The 23,259-nt window shown below is 42.9% G+C and overlaps 1 non-coding gene across 1 annotated transcript; it reads right to left on the bottom strand.

Moving 5' to 3' along the window:
- Nucleotides 1-152: 152 nt before the first annotated feature.
- Nucleotides 153-364, bottom strand: LOC123832387. The gene has a single exon (XR_006788043.1). It is a non-coding gene; the product is annotated as a small nucleolar RNA U3 (small nucleolar RNA).
- Nucleotides 365-23,259: the final 22,895 nt, after the last annotated feature.

Raw genomic sequence — 23,259 nt, 5'->3', positions numbered from 1 at the left:
ATATGGCAACTCTATGTTCAACTTTTTGAGGGACTGCCAACCTATTTCCCACAGTAGCTGCACCATTGACATTCCCACCAGCAATATATCAAGGTTCCAGTTTCTCCACATTCTCTCTAGCACTTGTTTTTGTCTTTTTTTTTTAAACAGAAACCACTACGACTGCATCCTCTCCCTCTTACACTCTCGAAGGAAGAGAAGAATGATCATCAACAGCCAATAGTAGTTGCAAAAGCACCACCAACAGCTGCTTCACATTCAGGAAGAGCGCTGTGCCTCCTCCTTGTGGTTTCATGCGCTCTATGCATTCAGAAAAATTTCTCCAGTAACAAACTGTAGAAATGATCCCTGAAAGTATAGTCTTTGTCTGTCTTTTTGATCGTAGCAATCCTAGTAGGTATGAAGTGGTATTTCACTGTAGTTTTGATTTGTATGTCCCTACTAATTAATATCATTTCTGTTTAATCTTTGTGTATGTTTGTGTTGTGGTGGATTATATATTGAAAAAAACATAAAACACAGATAGAGTTGGTCTATTCTCTCCCAAATTTCTCATTCACCTCTTCTCCCCCACAACAAACACCTGTAGCAAGGTGGCTAGCTAGATTGGACACAGCTTGGGAGTCAGTGCTTCTGATGAGTGAAACTCATTAATACCCTTCTCTTCACCTCCACTTACCTATTTAAATCTGTCTTAGCTTAGGCTGCCATAATAAAATACCAGAGACTGGGTGGTTTAAAAAACAGAAATTAGTTCTCTCACAGTTCTAGAGGCTAGAAAGTCTAAGATCAAGGTGCTGGCAAGTTCAGTTTCTGGTGCAAACACTCTGGCTTGCAGATAGCCACCTTCTTGCTATGTCCGCACATGGACTTTCCTTAGTGCAAGTGGGTGCAGCGAGGGAGGATAAGAGTTCTCTGGTGCCTCTTTTAACATTTACTAGAGGTGAGTACAGTGAAACAAGGAGAGACAGGATAGATAAAGCAACAGGAGAGAGACTAGGTGGGGTTGCTGTGGCTCTAGGAATGTTTTGTGAAAGAAGTGATCCAAGGCAGGGCTACGGTCAGCTCCCTGGAGAATTAGTGAAAAGGGGGCTATGGAAACAGGTTCAGGGGGTTAACCCAGGATGAGCTGCTGCTGCCCATTGCTCCCCTGGTTGCAAGTCTTGTGGGGTCCCTTAGAGTTCAGGAGATGCGTGCCTCTAGGGGAAGAAGGGGGAAGGGAAGACGCAGGTGTGCTCCTGGGAGCGTGCCTCTGGTGCTGCTTCCTATTTATTTATTTATTCATAGAGAGAAGGGAAGGGAGAGAGAAAGAGAGGAAGAGAAATGTTGATGTGAGAGAGAAGTATGAATCAATTGCCTCTCACACACCCCCCAACGGGGGACTGAACCTGCAACACAGGCACATGGGAATCAATTGGCAACCTTTCGCTTTGTGGAACAATGCCCACCCAACTGAGCCACACTGGTCAAGGCTCTGGTGTCTTTTCTTATAAGGACACTAATATTGTCAGATCAGGGACCCACCCTCATGACATTTAACCTTAATTACTTCCTTAGAGACGCTATCTCCAAATACAGCCACACTGGGTGTTGGGGCTTCAACATATGCATTCAGAGGGGGACACAAACATTCAGTGTGGCTCTGAGGAACCACACTCCCAGGAACCGCCTGAGAAACAAAGTCTTGATCTATGTCCACTATTTGATTCTGGCATATACAAACCCATCTGATGGATCGGTGTGGCCCTGACTGACTTCAGGGAAGCTCAACTTCGCACTTGAGGGAAAATTCTGGAGGAGAAGGAGGAAGGCTACATGAGGCTGTCACAAGATGCCAAAGGGGAGTAATAAGGTCAGCGCACTACACGACACCAAGGACTCCATTCACATCGTTATCTATGTGAGTGGCGGTTCTGGAGTTTTTTGTATTACAAAACCTGTAAGACCATACCTGGGTGGGGGATCTGAATACAAGATATCAGTAACGACTGGGACCCTTTCTGAAACCTTTCCAGTCCAGACACTGTGGTGGTATGTCTGGGGAGGAAATTACCATATGCACGTGTTGAAAGAGTTGGATCACTAAATATCATCTCATTTCGGGGTCCTCTTTGCTATCTATGATATTCTGCTAATTGACTTTATTGTTCTTTTGCTATAGGACCCTGCTATTGAGCTTAATGGTAAGGGACTCACCCTGACCAGTGTGACTCAGTTGTTCGGGCATCACCCTGCAAAGCAAAAAGTTGCCAATTTGATTCCTGGTCAAGGCAACTGCCAGGATTACAGGCTCCGTCCTGGGTCTGGGCACATGAGAGAGGCAACTAATTGATGTTTCTCTCTCTTTGTCCTTCCTTTCCTCTCTCTCTAAAAATAAATAAATAAATCCTTTGGCTATAAGCAATAGACACCTACTCTGGATAACTTAAGGGAAAACATGAAGGAATTTCTTGAAATAAAATATGAAAATTCATAAAGTCAAAAGACAATTGGAGCAGCCAGAATTCAGGGAAGTTCTGGCTATGTAACAGAAATTAATAGAAAGTCTCTTCAGGGTGCTGCCCCTGCATGAATCAGCTTCAAGCATTTTCTGTCCTCCTGTCTCCCACTAAAATATTCTTCCAGAGGAAGCACTTCCAGTTGGCCTACTTGAGATTGGATGCCATCCTTTGACTAGGGAAAGGCAAAGAACAATGATTGACAGCCCCATCAAGCCAGTGTGCAGTGGGGGAGGAGGTAGTCTGCAAGGGAAGGGGATAGAATGCTAATAGAGAAAAACAACAGATGTTTTCTGCATTCCAACTGTGGGTTGCCAAGCAACGTCCTCCCACTTTTTTGTTAACATATACAATTTTTTAAATGCCTTTGTCTAACAATATAATTATTTGATATGCAAACAAAAATACACTCAGCTCCTTCCAAAAGGAGACAACCCATGTCCAGTTATAGCATCCATTCCTTCCCTGGTTCCATCAAGATCCCTCTGCGTATTGTGGAATTTGTGAACCAAAATGACAAACTTAACCATTACCAACCCACACCATATGCAATTCTAGGGAAAGAGAAAAAGAAAGAGAAGGATAATTACTTTTAAGTATATCTGGCCCTGGCTGGTGTGGCACAGTGGATTGAGTGCCAGCCTGCAAACCGAAAGGTTTCCAGTTTGATCCCCAGTTACGGCACGTGCTTGAGTTCTGGGCCAGGTCCCCAGTTGGGGACATGTGAGAAGCAACCAATTGATGTATCTCTCACATATCAATGTTTCTCTCCCTCTGTTTCTCCCTCCCTTCCCCTCTCTCTAAAAAAAAAATAATAAAATATTTAAATATATCTGGCTTTCTTCATATTACTGTATGTAAATAAGTTTGAGAAGTTAGTGTTTCTCCTTTGCTCTTACAGTCACACTTCTCACACCAGATGTGCTCCCCATTTCCCAACAAGCAAGTGTCTATGACACTAGCTGGGTGTCCTACAGTTTAAATCATTTCTAACACTATCTACCTAGAGATAGTGTCAGATCCCACAGGTTCAGGGCTCAGTCCTATAAGATTGCCATCCCCTTTAGATACCAATTGCAAGTCCGGTTTGTCACTTGTGCTTCTGACCAGCTGACTATAAATTGAAGGTTCCCACACCTGTTGCTGGTGGGATTGTGAGAGAAGAATTTCACGGACCCACACATGGAAGATTGTGGTATGGAAGGTTTATTCAGGTGGAAATCTGCCCCTGGGTTCCCAATGTCCCATCTCCATTCATCCCACCGTGGAAAACATCCAACTGTGTCTTCAGCAAGGCCAAAACAAAAGCTAGTTTCTGTTTTATATTAAAGCTTAGTCCTCTGGAGCCCATGAAGTCTGCTGCAGGCCCCCACTGCTGCTAGACACACATGGTTGTGTGTGTTCCTGGGCAAGAGAGAGAATGCACGAACAAACGGGGCAAGTGCAGGTCACTGAGCGGGAGAGCTTCTTTTTGTTCCCTGGAACTATAACCAGGAGCTTTTTCAAAATAACCAACTTCCCGAGGCTTTTGATGGGTTCACCCCCTAGTTAGACTGACAGACCTCTGTGGCCAAGCACCTCCCCTTACACCCCTCAACAATCCAGTACCAGAGGGCAGACAGCACTCCTCAGCAGCAGTACCCTGGACTGTGTGAATGAATCTGTATATGTTACAGCTTCCTACCAAAGCAAGCAGGCTTATAGTCCCCAGTTTATTAAGCTCAATGTCTAATTACCTTTGCTCCCTTTCCTATTAATACTTAACCAAACTATCTATGGTAACGCAACAATCTTCTTGGGTTTGATTAATTTGCTAGAGTGGCTCCAGGACTCAGGAAAACCTTTTACTTCCTTGTCATCAGTTTATTATAAAAGGAATATGATAAAGAATACAGATGAACATCCAGGTGGAAGAAATACATAGGGTAAGGTATGTGGTAAGGGGCAAGGAGCTTCCATGCTCTCTCTGGATGTACTAGTCTTATACTATTAGGATTTTTAGGAAGGCTTTATTGCATAGGTATGATTAATTATTAACTCAATTTCCACCCTCTCTCCCCTCTTTGAAGAATGGAGGGTGCGGATGAAAGATCCAAGCTTCTAGTCATTGCTTGGTCTTTCTGGTGATCAGCCCCCATGCAGGAGCCCACTAAAAAGTCACCTCATTAGAATGAAAGAGACTGCTATCGCCCAGGAAACTCCAATGGATTTAGGAACTCTGTGTCAAGAATTAGGGTCAAAGACCAAATATTAGATCAAAAGATGCTTCTAGTGCTTCTTATTAGGAAATTACAAGGATTTGAGAAACTCTATGCTAGAAACTGGGGCAGAGAACAATATGTATATTTTCTATCATCTTGCAAAGTTATTATGCCTCAAGACAAAAAATATCCATGACACAACAAGGAAGAGGAGAAGAGGCAACAGTCCTCATTCGTGGAACTGCTTGTGGTATTTATGACTTCTCTCCTCCCCCACCCAATCCACATTCTCTTGTCCACCGACCAGGTCCTCAGTTGATCTCGTGCTTTGCCAGGTCACTAGCCTACATTCAAGATAGCACCCAGTGATTCTCACTTCCTGCTGTTTGTGCCCTCTCAAATTAAACAGATCCTAGAATATTTTAGACTACTGAGATTGAGTCCTCCCTGGGATAGCTACATCATCTGCTCTCATGCTTACCACCTGGTTTTTACTTCTTCACTTTGGTCCCTGGAGATTTCTCTTTCTTCTCATAAGCTTGATTGAGCATTTCCTTAAATTTTAGCCAGTATTTGTAAGGGCTTATCATCAGGACGTTTTTAGGTTACCAGATGTTACAGACTGCTGAGGTTGGAAGTCCCATGTGTTTACTTTTCTATCTCCCCAACTTGACTGCAAGCTTCTTAGGGACAAGTAAGATGTTTTTGATCATAATTAGTGTTTTCATAATTTAGCCCCATGCCTGGTATATAATAGACATTCATTACATGTTTGTTAAATGAACAAATGTAACCGGGGAAGGAATGGATGCCATAACTCTACATCAGTTGTCTCTCTTTGGAAGGAATTAAGTGTATTTTTTGTTTGCATGTGAGATTACTACACTAATGAATCAATTGATTGATTGATCAAGTCATTAATTAAAAAGTCTTCTGTGTTTCCCCACATAAGAAGATTCTCTTTCAGAATTGTCTACTGCTGATAATTAAATATTGAGATGTGACGTTTAGATATCAATGTTTGGCCTGCAAGCGGTTGTTATTTGGGAATATTTCATAGCTTGCTTCCCAGCAGTTGTCATCAGCTTGGCTGAAATAAACTAAAAAAAAAAACACATGATGGTCATTTGAATTTACTTCTTGTATTTACTCTTTTAAGTAAATGGAAGTAGAATTTGGTTAGCCTGACCTAGTTATAATACCAACAGGACATGGATGTTTCTATGTCAGGACAAAAGAAACAAAATTTATTTATGTAAATATATTATTTGCATTGGTACTTGTAGAGCTTATTCTTTAATAGGTATAGTTTAGTGAATATTTGCATTGTTTAGAATAGGTGTCCCATAGTCTATGGAGTTCGACTTGTTCAATTTCATGATCAAAAGAGAATTCTTGATTTTCTTTTTCCAAATATGTACCTGCCCCCATCTTCTCCTTTTTTGAAATTTTACCTAGTAATTCAGGCCAAAACCCTAGGAAGCAACTTTGAATTCTCTTTTCCTTCTCATCCACAGTCCTCACCTCATATCCAATTATCTAATTCATTAGCAGTCCTGTTGACTCTTCTTTCAAAAGATATCAAGAATCTAACCTCTTTTCTGAAGTCCTACCTACCAAGTCTAAACCCCCATCATCTCTTGCTTAACCTGCTGCAATAGCCCCCTAACTCACCTGCCTGCTATCACTCCTGATGTGCCCTGACCAGGGACTGAACCCACAACTAATTTAGCTACCCATCCAGGAACCTGCTGTCCCTCTTGTCCTCACTATCAGCTCTCCACATAACTGCTAGAGGGAACTTTTAAAAATATAAATCAGATCATATCAGATATATAGTGCTGGGCCAGTTTAAAAGATAGCTGGGAAACATGCCTCCTGTGTCACCCCTGGCCATATGGTAGGAAACCAGGGGCTATTTCATAGAAATGGTGTGATGTTCCTTTACTAGTAAGTATAAAAAAAGGAGGAAGGTGTTGCTACTATGGGCAGTTATAAATAGCAGAGTTTGGCCTAATCATCTGGGCTCTTCTTCACCCTTGATTGTGCAGCTAGTGCAACCTCTGAGCATTCAGTGTGAGGATGCTGGAAAAATAGTCATAAATAATAACCTAATGTTTTCCAGGTAGGTTCCAGCAGTTCTACTTGCTTCTCTCATTACAAAGTTGACCTATAGTGAGCTAGTGAAAAGCTGGTTCCTATGATGACCTAGGTGGCTGCTCTGATGTTATGCCATCATTTAGCAGGAATGAATATGGTACATTTTGGTCCTTTTCCACAAGGCCTTCCCAAAGGCTCAGTGGCCAGAAATATAGTGGACAGAGTTTTCTAAATATCAGGCAGGAAGAGAAGCATACTTATTATGAGTCTAATGAAACTTAAGATTTAGTTTCCTTGTATGAGAGCCGTCCAAGATCCTGTACATAATTTTGTATCCATACTTTTGCATTTTTTTCTTTAAAAGGACCCCACCTGTTTACAACTAAGTTTACAACTCCCTTTACCAGGTGTTCCATAGCTACCAAGAAAAGGAGATTCAGGATATTGATAATTTGAGGATCTGGAGGGAAGGAGCAGCAAATGGTGTTTCCCTGGGGCCTTCCGTGACTTCTTGAGAAATCTTCTGTCCTAACATGCCAAATCACTCAACATCTACACCCTTAACTCAGCAATCGCCACTTTTTGTCCTTCGCAAGAATCCTGGCATATTGCTAGTTATGTAGAGATATGTGATATTTCATTAATAAACATAATCCTGAATATCTTGATTTTGAAACTGTGTCAGCTTAATAACTTCTTTACCAGTTTGTAAGTGTATGGGTAGTTCCACTTGGCCTGCCTCTCTACTGTTTAAGATACAAGCTGTGATGCACTGGAGTCCAGATGTGTATTTGAATTTCTTTGAACAGCAGACTCTCTGACTTATTAAACTTAACTAGAAGTAAGATCTTTTGCTTTGATCTCTGCACCCAAGTTATGGACAATCAAAACACTCTGGACTTCTATTGGCTTAGGCAGCTTTGTCTCTATGCAAAATTGCATGAAGTAACTGAACTAGTCTTAGCACTTCCTAGGTGTAGCATAACCTCTTCATCATCGCCAAAGCAGTATGTTGAAGTCTCACTGAGTTACAATTTTATTGTTTGTTTTTTTATTGATTGATTTAAGAGAGAGAGAAAGAGAAACATTGATCTGTTTTTCCACTTATTTATACATTCATTGATTGACTGGTATGTGCCCTGACTTGGAATCGAACCTGCAACCTTAGCATATCCAGATGATGCTCTAACCAACTGAGCTACCCAACATGGGCTTACATTTTCAATAATATTCTTCATGTTCTCAATAATAATGTTCTTAATATTTAAGAACCACCATTATAAAAAGCACTCCATGAAACTATATAATCCTCAGATCCTACGTAACCCAACTTTATCTCTTTCGTGCTTCAGGGAGTAGCAAATCAAAGATTTCACTACTGAGAGACCTTAATTTCAACTTACAGATCAAGTTAATAAGAGATCAATATATTCCTGAGTAAACTATATATACAGAATATTACATATCTCCCAGCAATGTAAAGGGAAAGGTGAAAACTGAAGTTTTCAGACTAGCTAAAAAAAACACTCAACTTCTAATTTTACCTAATATTCTATGCCTTCTACTTATTCAATATCATATTACTTAGGAGATTCACCAGCAAACTTCATGGTTGAACAAAGTTAACATTTTTCCCCTTAGGTCCTTACAACTGTATCATATGTAGTGGTATTATAAGAAGGATGGACTCCATTAAAAATAATCGTCTCCCTTCCACTTGATGAGTTTAGATATATGTTACAGATTCAGAGTTGGAGAGAGCTAAATTGCTCTGCATAATAGAAGGAGACAAATTTGGATTATAGAAGGTGATTCTAGAAGGAGGAGGAGATAGGGGAGAGAGATGGGAGCCAGCAAAATTCTGGAGGATTGGGTGTGCATGGGGTTAAATGTCATTGAGAAACCTGGAGAATGGCAGGATAACTGAAAAGAATTTTAAGATCAGCGTTCTCCTTTATGCAAAGTTTAAGTGTACATCACTTCAGTGTAAACACTTCCTTCATTTTCTCCCTCCGGCCCCCAATTTTCTATAATACCTAATACTCACCTGAATGGTTACTGTGAGTAGCTTTTGTAAAACTTGCAAGAAGAGGGGAAATCATCCATGTGGAAGGAATCAGGAACCCGGATGGATGACCTGAAAATGTAATTCCTGGGAATTAACAGGATTCTTAAGGAAGCTTTAGATTTTCTCCATACAGTTTGGGACTGGTGGTTAGAGGAACTTTTAAGTAATCTCAGAGGGTCAGGGGCTGAGCTACACATAAAACCTGTGTGTTTGACCTCTCCTTTTCTCATCCTGCTAGGTGTGTTTTGAAATGTGGGAGAATCCTGGGCATCACTCTGCTCTGTCTCCATTTGGGTCCACTCCTGTTGGCAGTTCTTCCTTGCAGCTCACTAGTCTACAATGAGGGCTGGCACTCAGGGCCACTGAGCATAGCCTTGGAGATGGTGCCCAGCCCACACTCCACGCACGAAATAGTGAACCCTGGCACACAGCTGCTTCCGCTCAGAGAGGGGGCATTGTTTACTAATTTCCTCTGAGGGTCCCTGTGGGATAGAGGTAGCCCCGCTGCCACTAGCTGCGTCAGAACAGGAAGGAAAAACCTGCCCCTCCCACACCTGTCCTATATAACACTTCCTCACCTACCTTCCCCAAGAGGTTTATACAATTCTCCACTCTTAGGTTTCACTAATTGGTCCTGCCTTAGCTACCTCATTCCCTCTGCCCCCATAATTTGCAAAGCTGCCTCTCCTCGCACAGTGGATTTGGGACTTCTATTTGCAATGCAGAACAGTTGTATTTATTTCTTTGATCCTTGGCCTTTTAAACTGTGCTCTCTTAGGCCTGCTGGGAATAATGAGCAGGCCTATTGAAGAGTCAGGTACCTCTTAATGGCTTCTCCCTTTTCAACACAAAGACACAAAGGCCCTGCCAAAGCTTTGAAACTAAACCCTTAAACTCCTTTAGGCTGTGCATAAAAAGGAGCCTGGTGAAAGAGAGAAAGAATGGGACAAAGAGTGTGGCTTTCTTTTACTAGTTACAATTGTTAGCATTTTCTGATTTTTCTGAAATGAGTACACAGAGGCTCAGGGAGGTTATATAATTTGCCCAAGGTCACACAGCTAATAAGTTGTGGATTGGAGGTCTATCCCATCCCAGGACTTCAGATTGCAAATAAGGGTCTTTCCACAGTAGCTGAGCTGTCCATGGATGGTTGAGATTGGCTGCCAATAGAGTAGACAGAGATTTTCCCATAAGGAGAGAGATATATCTCTGACCTTCAGCAGGTGATAAATATCTCTATAATCAAAGGAGCTGAAGTAACTAAAGTACCACCTGAAGTGTCTGCCTCCCTCACCCCCGGGTTGGGCTGCTCTATGTACCAAGTATGGGGGAGTGTGTCTCTGTCTCTGTCTGCCTCTCATCTGTATGTAATTAGAACAAGGAGTGTCCAATTCAGTTCAGTCTGGGAGGGTCACTTGAACAGAGGAGATGTATGCCTGGGAACCATGGGCTGGCCATCTTCCACCTGTCCTGTGGAACAAAAAGCTGGGATGACCTTGCCAGTCCCAAAATCTAATGGGCGAGAATGGCGGTTTGTCCAAGACCAGAGAGCTGTTAACAAGATAGTTATTGCCAGTTATTCCAAACCCGAACACCTTTCTGTCACAAGTTCCACCAGATTCAAGGTGGCTAACTGTTGTAGACCTCTGTTCAGCCTTTTTGAGCATCCTTGGAGACCGCTCCAGCCAATATGTACTGCCTTTACTTGGAACAGTCAACAGTATACCTGGACAGTCATGCCCAAAGGTTCACTGAGGTCCCTTATTTCTCCCAAGTATTTAAGCATCCTCTAGTTCCTCGAGAAATCAACCCTTTTACAATATGTAGATGTCCATAAAGGATTTTTTTTCCTACAAGAATGAGCTGAGCCCTGGCTGGTGTGGCTCAGTGGATTGAGCACTGGCCTGTGAACTGAAATGTTGCCGGTTCAATTCCCAGTCAAGATTCATGCCTGAGTTGCAGGCCAGGCCCTCCAGTTAGGGGTGTATGAGAGACAACTAATTGATGTATCTCTCACACATTCATGTTTCTCTTCCTCTCTTTCCACCTCCCTTCTCCTCTCTCTAAAAGTGAATTAAAAAAAAAAAGAGTTGACTGAATAGGGATGTAAAATATCTAAGTAAAACTTACAGTTATCTCTAGACACTGTTCATTACCTAGGTCAAAGAACCCAGCTATCTCCAAAAAGAATTAAATTAATCCAACAATTTCCTAGCCCACAACCAAGTGACAGCTTCATGGATTTCTAGGTCTGTCTGGCTGTTGCAAACTATGAGTTCCTAATTTTTCTTTATTGACTTTTCCACTCTGAACTTAATAAAACTTCAGTCCTTGAACCCCTTCCTTAGGAAAAGAAAATGAGCAGGCTTTTTGTTTGTACAAGAAAGAAATGATGACCAAGCCCCAAGGATGCTCATGCAAGAATGTGACTTTTGCTTTTGACTTTTACTTACAAACTCCACACAAAGTCTTCTTAGCTGCTAGCGAGCCAGCTAACCTCCCATGATATTCTCCTACTTTCACCACCTAATCTGTGTCTTAAACATCACAACATTCTTAATTCTGCTACTAACCCCACCTGACAAAGGTGAACCCCATGATTGTGAGGTAATCATGTCTCATTTTGTGACACAGCACCCTGATTTGCAAGAGACACCTTTGACTAATCCACATCTAATCTTCCTTGTTGATGGGTCGTATTGTATAAATGAAAAAGAGAATTACCAAACTGGTTCTGCTGTTACTACCCAACATGAACTGCTTGAGAGGCAAAGTCTGGCAGGAGCTAAATCAGCCCAACAAGCAGAGCTCCATGCCCTCACCCGAGCATGCTAGTTATCAAAAGAACAACTTGTTAATAGGAATGCTAATAGCTGTTACGCCTTTGGGGTCGTCCATGATTTGGGGCCGTTATGGAAACAAAGGTGTTTTTTTATGTCAACTAGGACTTCAGTCAAAAAGTGAGCAACAAGTAAATGACATTTTTACTGCTATTATCTTACCTTCTGAAATCGCTGTCATTAAATGAAGGTGCACACTGACTAAAAAGACTGAACCTGAGCATCGAGGAAAGGCCCTAGAAGACTTTCATGAAAAGGCAGCAGCAACAGAATCAATAAAGGTTGTGGCACATATGGATGAAGTCAATTTTTCTTCAGGGGAAAAAAAATCCATCTTGTTGCCAGACTTGTCCCCTTTCTGCCTATTAAGCTTTCCATTTTGTACAGCTCTTTGGAACTCCCTTCTATTGCTAGACGGGATGATGCCCAATTCATGAATTGTTGAATAAAGTCAATTTGACATTTTTTTTAATTTAATCTTTATTATATTTTTTCCATTACCATTTAGTCCCCTTATATCTACTCCCCTTACTAATTTGATTTTTAAAATTGCTCAGTTGAATTTTGTTTTTTTTAGCAAGACTTTGAGGAGGCTGTAGTGCTGACCCAGGTCAGAGATGTTGAAGGTCTGGGCTAGAATGGTGGCAGTGAGGCTGTAAGGAAGTGGACAGATGTGAGAGATACGGAGGATAATAAAATCAAGCTCAGAAAGCTAAGAGGACCCACGGCAAAGACTTCAGCCCTGACTCTAAGTGAAATGAGGAACCTGTGCAGGGTTTTGACTAGAGGCATGAGCTGACCCAACTCACATTTTAAAAAAGATCACTGGTGCTCTGGCTAGTGTGGCTAAGTGAATTGAGTGCCAGCCTACAAACCAGAAGGTAGCTGGTTCAATTCCCAGTCAAGGCACATGCCCTTGGATATGGGCCAGGTCCCTTGTTGGGGGCAACCAATTGGGCTATCTCTTGTACATAGATGTTTCTCTCCCTCTCTTTCTCCCTCCCTCCCACTCTCTCTAAAAAATAAACAAATAAAATATTTTAAAAAGATCACTGGCTACCACGTTGCAGGTAGAAAGTAAGGACAAGGGTGGAAGCTGGGAGACTGTTTTAGAGGCTGTTGTGATAACATAGGGAGACGATAATGGCTTGGACCAAGGGGGTGGCGATGGTGATGATGGTGGCGGTAAAAAGTGATTATATAAGAATGTATTTTGAAGGTAGAGCCAGCTGAATTGGCTGATGGATACAGTGTGGCTCATGAGGAAATGTCAGGAATAATGGTAATATTTTTTGCCTAAACAACTACAAGAATTAAATTGCTACTTCTTAAACTAAAATAAATCTGGGAGAGAAGGGTGGGATGCCACTGTGGGGGAATAGATGCAAGATTGTAGTTTGACATGCACATTTTGAGAGCCAGTCAGTGAGGTAGGTAGAGACATCAAGTAGAAAATGAACCTACAGGTGTGTATTCTGGAGAGAGGATGAAATTGAATGAGTAATTTGGAAGGTATAGTATATTTAAATCCGTGGCACCAGGTGATCCGTGAGGAGATCACCTAGGCCAATGATTCTCCACTGGATGATCTACCCACTAAAGAAAAAATTATAAAATTGCCAAGACACTGTGTGTGTGTGTGTGTGTGTGTGTGTGTGTGTGTGTAGTGGGGAGACTGGGGTGGGGGGTGAGGGATTGTGATGATTAGGGGGAGGAGCACTACAAGGCTTTAGTGGGTGGGGCCAGGGCTCCTAGGCATCCTGCAATGCACAAAACAATCCTGCACGATAGAAATTGTCCCACATTTCACATAATTTTCAAATGTCCTTTGGATATTCATTTGGTGTAAAATATGTTTATTATTATTAATTTCAACAAAAGCCTAACTGCATTTTGCACCTATATACAGTATTTTAAATATGGTTTTAACATACACTGAGATTTCCAAGAGTGCCACTTCCATGAGATGGATGTAAGAGTGTTCTTTGTCTTGTTTGGAAAATCAGTAACACTGCTCCTCTCTGTATTTGAGACGGCAATCCAATATTCATGCATCAGTCTGCCTGTGCAGCGTTGGCAAGTACAATGAATGATTCTAGGGATGGAAGGCTGCAAGCATCTGATGATTATATTAGAGCTTCCACTGGAGTTGTGCATAGTTTTTACATGTTCGAATATATAATTGTATGCATAAATTTCCCCTCATTTTACAGGGAATAAATTCATTATTTTGAAATTATGTGTGTAGGTTGAGGTGAGGGGTAGTCTGCATTCATCCCTCCAGATCCAATCCACTCTCTGCTCTTCTGCACACTTGCTCCCTGCCCTAGGAGGCCAACTTTTATCAAAGGCATCAATCAGCTCCCTTGCCCAGTGGTTTCCATTGGGTTCAGCCAAAGGAAGATACCACTCCCTCATCTTGGCCTTTCAGGCCTAAGAACAGCAGACACTGCCTGGTTCTCTTAACTTTGCTCACATCTTTGTCAATAGTCCCTTGATTAAACTGGCCTCAATTGGACCCGGCTTGGGTGTGCCATCTTTTTTTCTTCCAGACCCTAAGTAATACAGTAGTTACATTATTTCTGAATTTCACTTCAAGACAGTAAAGGGCAAGTTACAATGATTTGTAATAAAAGGGGAGTAAATCCAGAATGTGGCACACTCTACGGAACAATTAAGCTAGTTTCTGCAATAAGTCAATGGTATGAAAAACAAAAGATGAGGAGGCTGGAAGGACCACTGGAAATTTAAAAGGTTGAAAGGGCACAATGACAGAAAGTGTAAGTGCAGACCTTGTTGGGATCCCAATCTGAGCAGACCCAATATAATAAGATGTATCTGAGACATTAGGGAAGGTGTAATTATGGACCAGCTATTGTATGATACCAAAGAACTATTTTCAATTTTGTTAGGTACAGTCCCGGCACTATGGTATTCTGAGAAAACAGCCACTAGGTTTAAGAAATGACATGGTGAGCAGAGTCTGTTCCATGACTTGACTGATGTTTGACCAGTGAGCTAGACTGGGTCAGAAAGGAGAGACTGCTCACTGCACAGCCCCCTTAGACAGTGATTGTAACTGATGTTCATTCTGACATAAATCGGCACCCTCTGCTGCCTCCCACTTGTGCTGGTTCCTGGAACGTGCTATTGTCCTGACCGGGTCAAATATGTAAGGCAATTTTCGAGCCTGGTTGCATTCATGTGCTGGTACCTATGACTATTCCTACTCCCCCACCCCGACCTCTTTCAGCCTATATAGTTCTTTGGTGCTTGCCAAGCGGCACAAAGATCCATTTCATCTTGCAGTCACCTAATACATGCCCAGTACACAAGTTTCCCTTAATAACATATATTAATTACCAGGCTGGGGTGGCCAGCCTCTTTTTTTGTTCTTTCCCTGTCCTCTCCTTACAGAGGTAGATTTTCAGTCTAGGGGCTTTTCCCTGGGTCTACATGTATGAACACATGGCATGTGGGATTTGCTCTAAAAATACTTATGCAAAGAAAAGAGGGGATATTTCTTCCCATAAAGCAAATGGGAGAAAGTATTATTAAATGTTGAATCCAGGTAATACGCATATGAGAATATACTTTATTGTTCTATGTGTTTTTGTTTGCATGTTTGAAATCTCTAATGATAAAGCATTTAGAAGATAAGTTAGATGAAATTAAAGTTGAGCATTGGGTCTGATAGGGGCATCAACCAAGGCAGGAAGTATAGACAAAAAAAGAGATTTAAGACTGGTTCCTTGCCCTGGCTGGTATGGCGTAGTGGGTTGAGCACCAGACTGTGAACTGAAGGCTATAGATTCAATTCCTGGTCAAGGGTCCATGCCTGGGTTGCAGGCCATGTCCCCACTTGGGGGTGTGTGAGAGGCAGCTGATTGATGCTTCCCTCACACATCGATGTTTCTCTTCCTTTTTCTCCCTCCCTTCCCCTTGCTCTAAAAAATAAATACAATCTTAAGAGAAGAAGAAGAAGAAAAAGACTGGTTCCTGGGCACTTTAGGTACAGGTTGGGAAGATGGGAGAAAAAGCCATTGAGGGGGCCCTGGCTGGGTAGCACAGTCAGAGCATTGTTCTGGCACCCCAAGGTTGTGGGTTCAATTCCCTGTCAGGACACATACAAGAATCAACCGGTGAATGAAAAAATAAATGGAAAACAAATCAATGTTTCTCTTTCTCTTTCTCTCCCCCCTTCCTCTCTAATAATCAATAAATTAAAAATTAAAAATAAAATAAAGAAAATCCACTGAGGGAAGAAGAAAACAAAGAGAGAAGGGTGTTCCTGAGAGAAGTGAGTGTTTCAAGGAAGATGTGATCATTTGGGCTGTGGGTGGGGCAAGAAAGAGGGCAACTGAAAACTGACCATTGGATTTAGCAACATGGAGGTCACTGGTGACTTTGGAAAGAGCAGTTGCGGTGTAATGGTGGGGGGCAAAGCCTGACTGAATTAAAGTAAATCATCCATCTCTCTAGATATTGTCCCTTTGCTCTACTCTGCTTGCTTGCTGTATTCCCTGTGGCTAGGGCAAGTGGATTGGAGTGAATCGACTAGAGAATGGGAATAGAGAAAGTAAAAAGTGAATAGAATCAAATTTTCAACATGTTATCCAGGGAATCCTCAGGATGACAATGCAATGAGTGCAGGATAAATAAAAGTGTGGCACAAATGCTTCAAAGATGGTCAAGAGTCTGTTGAAACCGATCCACATTCTGGAAGGCCTGCAACAAGCAGAATACCTGAGAAAATTGAATGTGTATGGGCTGCCAGAGCAGAAGGAACATCGTGCTGCATTTGCTAATGACTTGATTCAAACCACTACCCAGATTTCCTCAAGAAGCTTGTAACCAGAGATGAATCGTGGGTCTATGGCTATGATTCAGAAATGATGGCCCAGTCATCCCAATGGAATTTGCCTGGTTTTCCACACCCAAAGAAGGTGCAGCAAAATTGCAGCAAGATCAAGACCATGTTAACTGTGTTTTTTGATTGGGAAGCTATTGTCCATCACAAGTACGACCTTCCAGACCAAGCAATTAGTAAGCAGCACTGCCTCAATGTTCTTCCTCAGTTGGTAAATGCAATATGCTGAAAACAGCTGCAGCTATGGGCAACTGGTGATTGGCAGCTTCATCACAACAAGGTACCCATTCATGCATCACATCCTTTGCAGAAGTTTTTGGAGAAACGTCAATTTACCCAAGTGACTCAACACCATTACAGCCTAGATTTGGTACCGTGAGACTTTTGGCTTTTCCCGAAACTAAAATCACCTTTGAAGTGGAAGAGATTTCAGACCATTGATGAGATTCAGGAAAATATAACAGAGCAGTTGATGGTGATTCCAACAGGATTTTGCAGAGTGTTTCAACAGTAGAATAGACATTGGGAGAACTGTGTGAGGCCCCAAGTTGCCTACTTTGAAGGGGACTGAGGTATCATTGTCCTATGTACAATGTTTCTAGTATTTTGTATATTCTTCAATAAGTGTCTATTTTTCATAGTACATGTCTGGCAGGACACTTTCTGGACAGACCTCGTACACCTACAATTTCACATCCAGATATATACCTAAGAAAGATTAGTTCATATATTCATAAGGGGCTTATACAGAATCTTCATAGCAGCTTTATTCATAATAAGCCAAAAATTAGGCAAAATCCAAGTATACATCAACAGGAGAATGAAACAATTTGTGATGTATTCATAAAATGGAATATTACCAGCAATAATCAAAGTGAAAAAATACTAATACATAGAACAGTGCAGATACATCTCAACTGATGATGCAGATTGCATCTATCAACTGACGGAAGAGAAGGAAGCCAGACACAAAAGAATATTCTCTATATGACTCCATTTATAAGAAGTTTAAGAGTGAGCAAAATTAACCCAGGGTGAGAGAAGTCAGAACACAGCAGTCCTCCCTTTCTGCAGTTTCAGTTACCCGTGGTCATCTGCGGTTAGAATATATTAAAAGGGAAATTCCAGAAATAAAAAATTGATAAGTATTAAATTGCATGTGTGCTATTCTGAGTAGCATGATGAAGCCTTAAGCCATCCTGCTTCATCCCCTCCTGGACATAAATCATCCCTTTATCCAGTGTATGCATGATGCATACACTCCCCTCCTGTTAGTCACTTAGTAGCTGTCTTGGTTATTAGATCAACTGTCACAGTATCCCAATGCTTGTGTTCAAGTAACCTTATTTTACTTAATAATGACCCCAAAGTGAGAGGGTAGTGATGCTGGCAATTCAGATGTTCCAAAGAGAAACTATACAGTGCTTTAAGTGAAAAGTGAAAAGATGAGTACATTACAATAAGATATTTTGAGAGAGACCATGTAACTTTTATTACAGTATATTGTTATAATTATTATATTTTATTACTAGCTATTGTTGATAATCTCTTACTGTGCCTAATTTATAAGTTAAACTTTACATAGGTATGTATGTATAGAAAAAAATATCATATATAGGGTTTAGTACTTTCTGTGGTTTCAGGCATCCAGTGGGTCTCTTGCTCTTTTGGCTTGTTGGCTTCTTGGGCTCTTGCTTTGCCCTGCACAGATAGGAATGCTCATGGGACTGGCAGATGCTGGGTTGACCTGGGGCTTAAGCCCTGCACGGTTGTAAGCCAGCTCCCCGACACAGGGTCTCATGCTGGGTTTCATGCCTTGATAGGCTCCAGACTCTGGTTCACTGTGACCCAGAGCAGCACTGCACGTGGGTCCTGGTCTGCTTCCTCTCCCTTGCCCTGAGGGCAGCACATGGAGGCATGAGCTGGGAAGTTCCTCAGCAATGGAGCTTCCCCTGCATGACCGTCTGGAGTGATCCAGCAGCGCTCCCCAGACCTTGAGAGAGAAAGGTGCTGCAAGACGATGGCGACTCTAGAACCCACAAGTAGAAATCCCAGAGAGGATGGAGACCCTTTTTGCATGGCCAGCTTAATCTTCAAAAGGACAGATAAGCAATAATGAAGAATTTCTGGATGTGGCTTTGGTTTGCAGTCTTTCAGGGAGCAAGGGAGGTTCTACGTCTTGCAAAAGAAAAGGGTTCAGAGCAAGAGTGCTCCAAGCTCCCTCAAACTAGGAACCCTGTTAATAAAAATCTATTTCCCTCCACACAAACCTTTGTGTTGTGTGTATGCATGGTGACAAGCAGCCAGACCCCATGCTGCCTGGTTACAGGACCTTTCATCAGAACGGAAACAGGCTGACTTGAACCATAATGATCTGTCTGCCAATGGCAGCAAGAAGGAGCAGAAAGCTGTTAGCTACAAGGTAGGAATGTTGCAGACAGCATCCAAGCACCAGTTGGAGGTTGTATTAGAAAACCTACATCTCTTCCCTTGTGGTGTCTGTAACTGGGTCCCTTTAAGCAAGAAGTGGAAGAGGTCCTCTCATACACTCCATTGTCCCTTGTTGTTACCATTTCGACCAAGCCCATGATCTGGTAGCTATAGACTACTGGGGAACTAGCTTTGGCATCTGGGCCCTGGTAGAAGTGAAGGAGGAGGGAAAGACAATTTGGTGGGAAAACAAAAGTACCTCTGAGCTTGGGAGTGAGACCTAGATTCTATCCTCCTCTGCCTATGACTGTGTGCACCTTGTACAAATCCCTTGCCCTCTCTGAGCTTGGGGGCTAGGCTGGGTTGTTTCCATGTCTTCCCGAATACAGGCGTCCTTAAAGGCTGCATGGGACTCCTGAAGAGGAAGGTATCAAGATGGGTGACTGTCATTGTCACAGGTGGGCACAGGTAACCAGGTTCTTGGTGATTGCAGACAAAGAATTGAACTGAACACACAGGGTTTATAGCAGAAAGAGAGAGAGAGCAGATTTATTAAGTGATAGTACACTCCAGAGAATGTAAGAATGGGCCAACTCCAAGCAGAACTTGATCTCTGGGGCTGGAGGGCAGATCTTATAGGGCAGATCTTTCCTGGCTAGTTTTGGTGGGCTATTATTGTGCATATACAAGTAGTTGTATTCCTTTAAAGCTACTGTGCATGTGGTCTCTCATGATTTCCCTTGATTGGCCACTGGAGAAGAAGGTCACACAATGTTAACTTAATATAATGCTACTATAATGAAGCAGGGGTCGTGTAGCATCTTCTGTGCAGGTGCATTCATGAGTCGCCATGATTCAGAGCTTTTCCAGAAATTGAGAACAATCGGTCTTAGAACAGGGTCTCTATCCTGTATCCATTGTCTTTTATATTAGCCCTGGGGCACCTCCAGAGTTTCCTCCTTCCAGACTATCTCCTGCCTCATCCTGATGGTGGTGGGAGACTGTAGAGGCCCTAGGGTGCATTCCCCATGTCCTGTGAACCACTAGAAGGGCAGACAGCTCTACCCCACCCTGCTTTTCTGAGCCTAGGTTACCCCAAAACATCCCAGAGTCCCCCCAAGCTATTCCAGTCATTTTGGAATGTTTTTGAGTGAGGGCACTGTCCACCTAACCTAGGCCAATTTCAATGGGATCTCTGCCAGACTGGAGGCAATTTCCTGGAAGGTGTGAAATCAGAGCTGACTCTAGGCTGCATCTCCTTGTGACCACACCCAGAAAGGGCCTCAGGCCACAGAAATCAGGGATTTCTTTGATTGCATGGAGATTTGAGCTCCACCCTTCCCTGCCCAGTTGCCCTGGAGGAAAAGCGAGAAGAAAGCCCTGGATCTAGTCCAAAACCTCCTCTGTCATTACTGCTTCTCTGATTCTTCAGTGAGTCAAAGCAGCCCCACCTCAGCTCATTTCTTTGCTATAGCATTTCTAGAGAACTGAAGCAGCCCCGCCTAGGCTCTCCCTTGTTGTTTTCTTCTGCCCTAAGCCCTTCCATGTTTCATGACCCCAGCTTTAATAAACATACTCTCAAAATCACCTGGACTAGTATTATGAAATCTTTCCTGCTTGAAGTCAAGAACCCACACACTACCAGCCAGCCCAACTCAGAGCTGCTCTGGGCTCAGGTCTTTCCAGTAACAAACAGAGCCCAGCTACTGTTTCTTCCACTGGGCTTTTGGAAAATGACAGATCTGCATGAATAGAAGACTAGATGCCACCCCAACTTTGCAGGCACTTGAATTCTGGGGGTCGTGGGTGGAGACAGAAAATGAGACTTCAGCAATGACTGATGTGGACTTTCCTGCCAGTTGGGAACCTTAGAGTGTGTGTGTGAGGGGGGGGAGAAAATCACAGAGGGAGAAGTGAGCCATAGAAGAATGAGCCAGCAGGGCTGTGTGGAGTCAGGAAACAAGATACAGAGGCAAAAGAAGAGCCCTTGGAGTTTATGAGAAAGAAAGGCAAAGAAAACAGGCCTGGGGGGAGAAAAAAAAAAGACCCAGGCATGCTCCAGAGAGAGTGAGCCACTCTGGGTCCCTCATCTTAAAGGCTTTTATCTGGTTTCCAAAGGTAAGGATTTTAGAAGAGATCTCAGGGGAGGGTCTCAATAGAATATTTATTGGCTTTCCAGGTGTGTCCTTTCAGGCTCGTGGTCTCTACTGATTGGTTCAAGCTAGGGTAGGGGGTCATTAGTCAGTGCAGCTGGCCCTGATGTCAGCCATGGTATTACCCTACCTGGCCTTGCTGCTTCTCTGGGCCTGGAGCTGAAACACAACTGAGGCCTAGATGTGACCTCTAGTTTGACCAAAACTCTCTCTGTGATCAACAGACATGAAGCTTTGTTCCTAAGATTTAGAAAAAACAAAAAAGGATTTTATTTATTTATTTTTAGAGAGAGGGGAAGGGAGGGAAAAGAGAGGGAGAGAAACATTGATTGATTAATTGGTTGCCTCTCACACACCCCCAACCAGGGACCTGGCCCTAAATCCAGGCATGTGCCCTGACCAGGAATCCAACCTGTGACCCTTTTGTTACAGAACAGACAGGGGCAGGGTGAACAATATAAAAGACCGCCCCCCTTTTCTCTGGGGGTTCCTCCCCCATACTAGGTTCACTTTGCTTGCTGCCAGATGAAAGGCATCTCTCAATACCAGAGATTGGTGAAAAGGAATTGTTTACTTAAAAGTTATACATACTTAAAGTAATGGCTTAATGTCTTTATTAAAACACTAAAGTTCTTTAGAATACCCACAGACACACACAGTCCTTCCTTCTCCCCCTGCCCAGTCTGGGGTACCATATCTCAGGAAAGAAGTAGAAGTCTGTGATTCGGGCTCCTGGCACCATCAGCTGTGTCACCTCCATGATCTCCAGTTAATCCAAAACCATGTGGCACCTTCTCATGGCCCACCAGCAAGAGTCCTTTCACCCCGTTTCTTTTAGGCAAAGTCTCTCCTGCTTCCTAAGCCACATGGTCCTGACCCTCACCCAAGCCAGGGGGTCCCCACTCCACCAAAGCTGCGTGGTCCCCCCTTGCATGGCTGCCATGCCTGGGTTTAAATCCCAGCGCCAGTCTTCCTCTGCAGCCCCATTTCTGACTCCTGCGATCAGTTATACCTGCCAGCATTCCTGTATTCTTCTAGCTTTACTGGGCTGCCATAGTAAGTCCGGGCAGGTTGGCCCCATGGCATGGAGCCAATCATCTCCAAGCTCTCACGCAGGTGCAGGTGCTGTAGGGGGTGGGGGGGGGGTTGCCTCACAGTTACATCCTGGGTGGAAGTCACTCCCATCCCTCTGACCCAAAGCATGGCCACAGCTATTTAACATATCCATAAAATGATTTAAAGGTTATAGAGATGTTAAATAACTATGCCAGAGGTTAGCTGCTAAGCTGTTGCTATACAAAACAGCTCTGAATGGCCCTGCCCCATGGGTCCCATCCCACAGCTCAGACTTGGGGTGAGGACATCCTATATATTTTTTTTCTAATATTTTCTGGACTCGTTGAGTTCTGGACCCCATTACAAATCCCTATTTGGCACCACCCCCCTCCCCCCCCCCCGCACCCTTGGCTATACCCTGTTACACTTTGGGTCATAGGGCAACGCTCAGTCCACTGAGCCATACCTGCCAGGGTAAGATTAACCTTTGTATAAGCCTGGCCCTCAACTACCTACCTGACCTGCCCAATTAGGTATTTTACAATCAGGTCACCCTGTAAGGCTACTTTTCTTCAGGTTTATTACAGAGCCCCTTTTTTGTCCACATCTTGATTTAGCATTTGACTCTCCTACTTAAAAACTCATCAGTGGGCCCTAGCTGGTGTGGCTCAGTGGTTGAGCACCGGTCTGTGAATCTAAGGGTCACCAGTTCAATTCCCAGTCAGGGCACATGCCTGGGTTGCAGGCCAGGTTCCCAGTGTGGGGGTGCACAAGAAGCAACCACACATTGTTTCTCTCCCTCTCTTTCCCTCTCCCTTCCCCTCTCTAAAAAATAAATAAAATCTTTAAAAAATAAATAACTAAATAAAAATAAATAAATAAAATTAAAACTCATCAATGGCTTCTTTCCGCTGTTAGCACCAATATGCTTAACATGCCCTACAAAGCCCTGTGCCATCTGCCTCTGCCTTCATTTTTCAAATAATGTAAATCACTTTTGTTTAAATCTCTTTTGTTTAAGTCTCTGTAATGGCTCTTTGACT

This window comes from Phyllostomus hastatus, unplaced genomic scaffold (genome assembly GCF_019186645.2).
Source record: "Phyllostomus hastatus isolate PE091 unplaced genomic scaffold, TTU_PhHast_1.1 phas_scaffold_182, whole genome shotgun sequence".
NCBI classification, from domain to species: Eukaryota; Metazoa; Chordata; class Mammalia; order Chiroptera; family Phyllostomidae; genus Phyllostomus; species Phyllostomus hastatus.
This window is presented reverse-complemented; position numbering and strand designations above follow the sequence as displayed.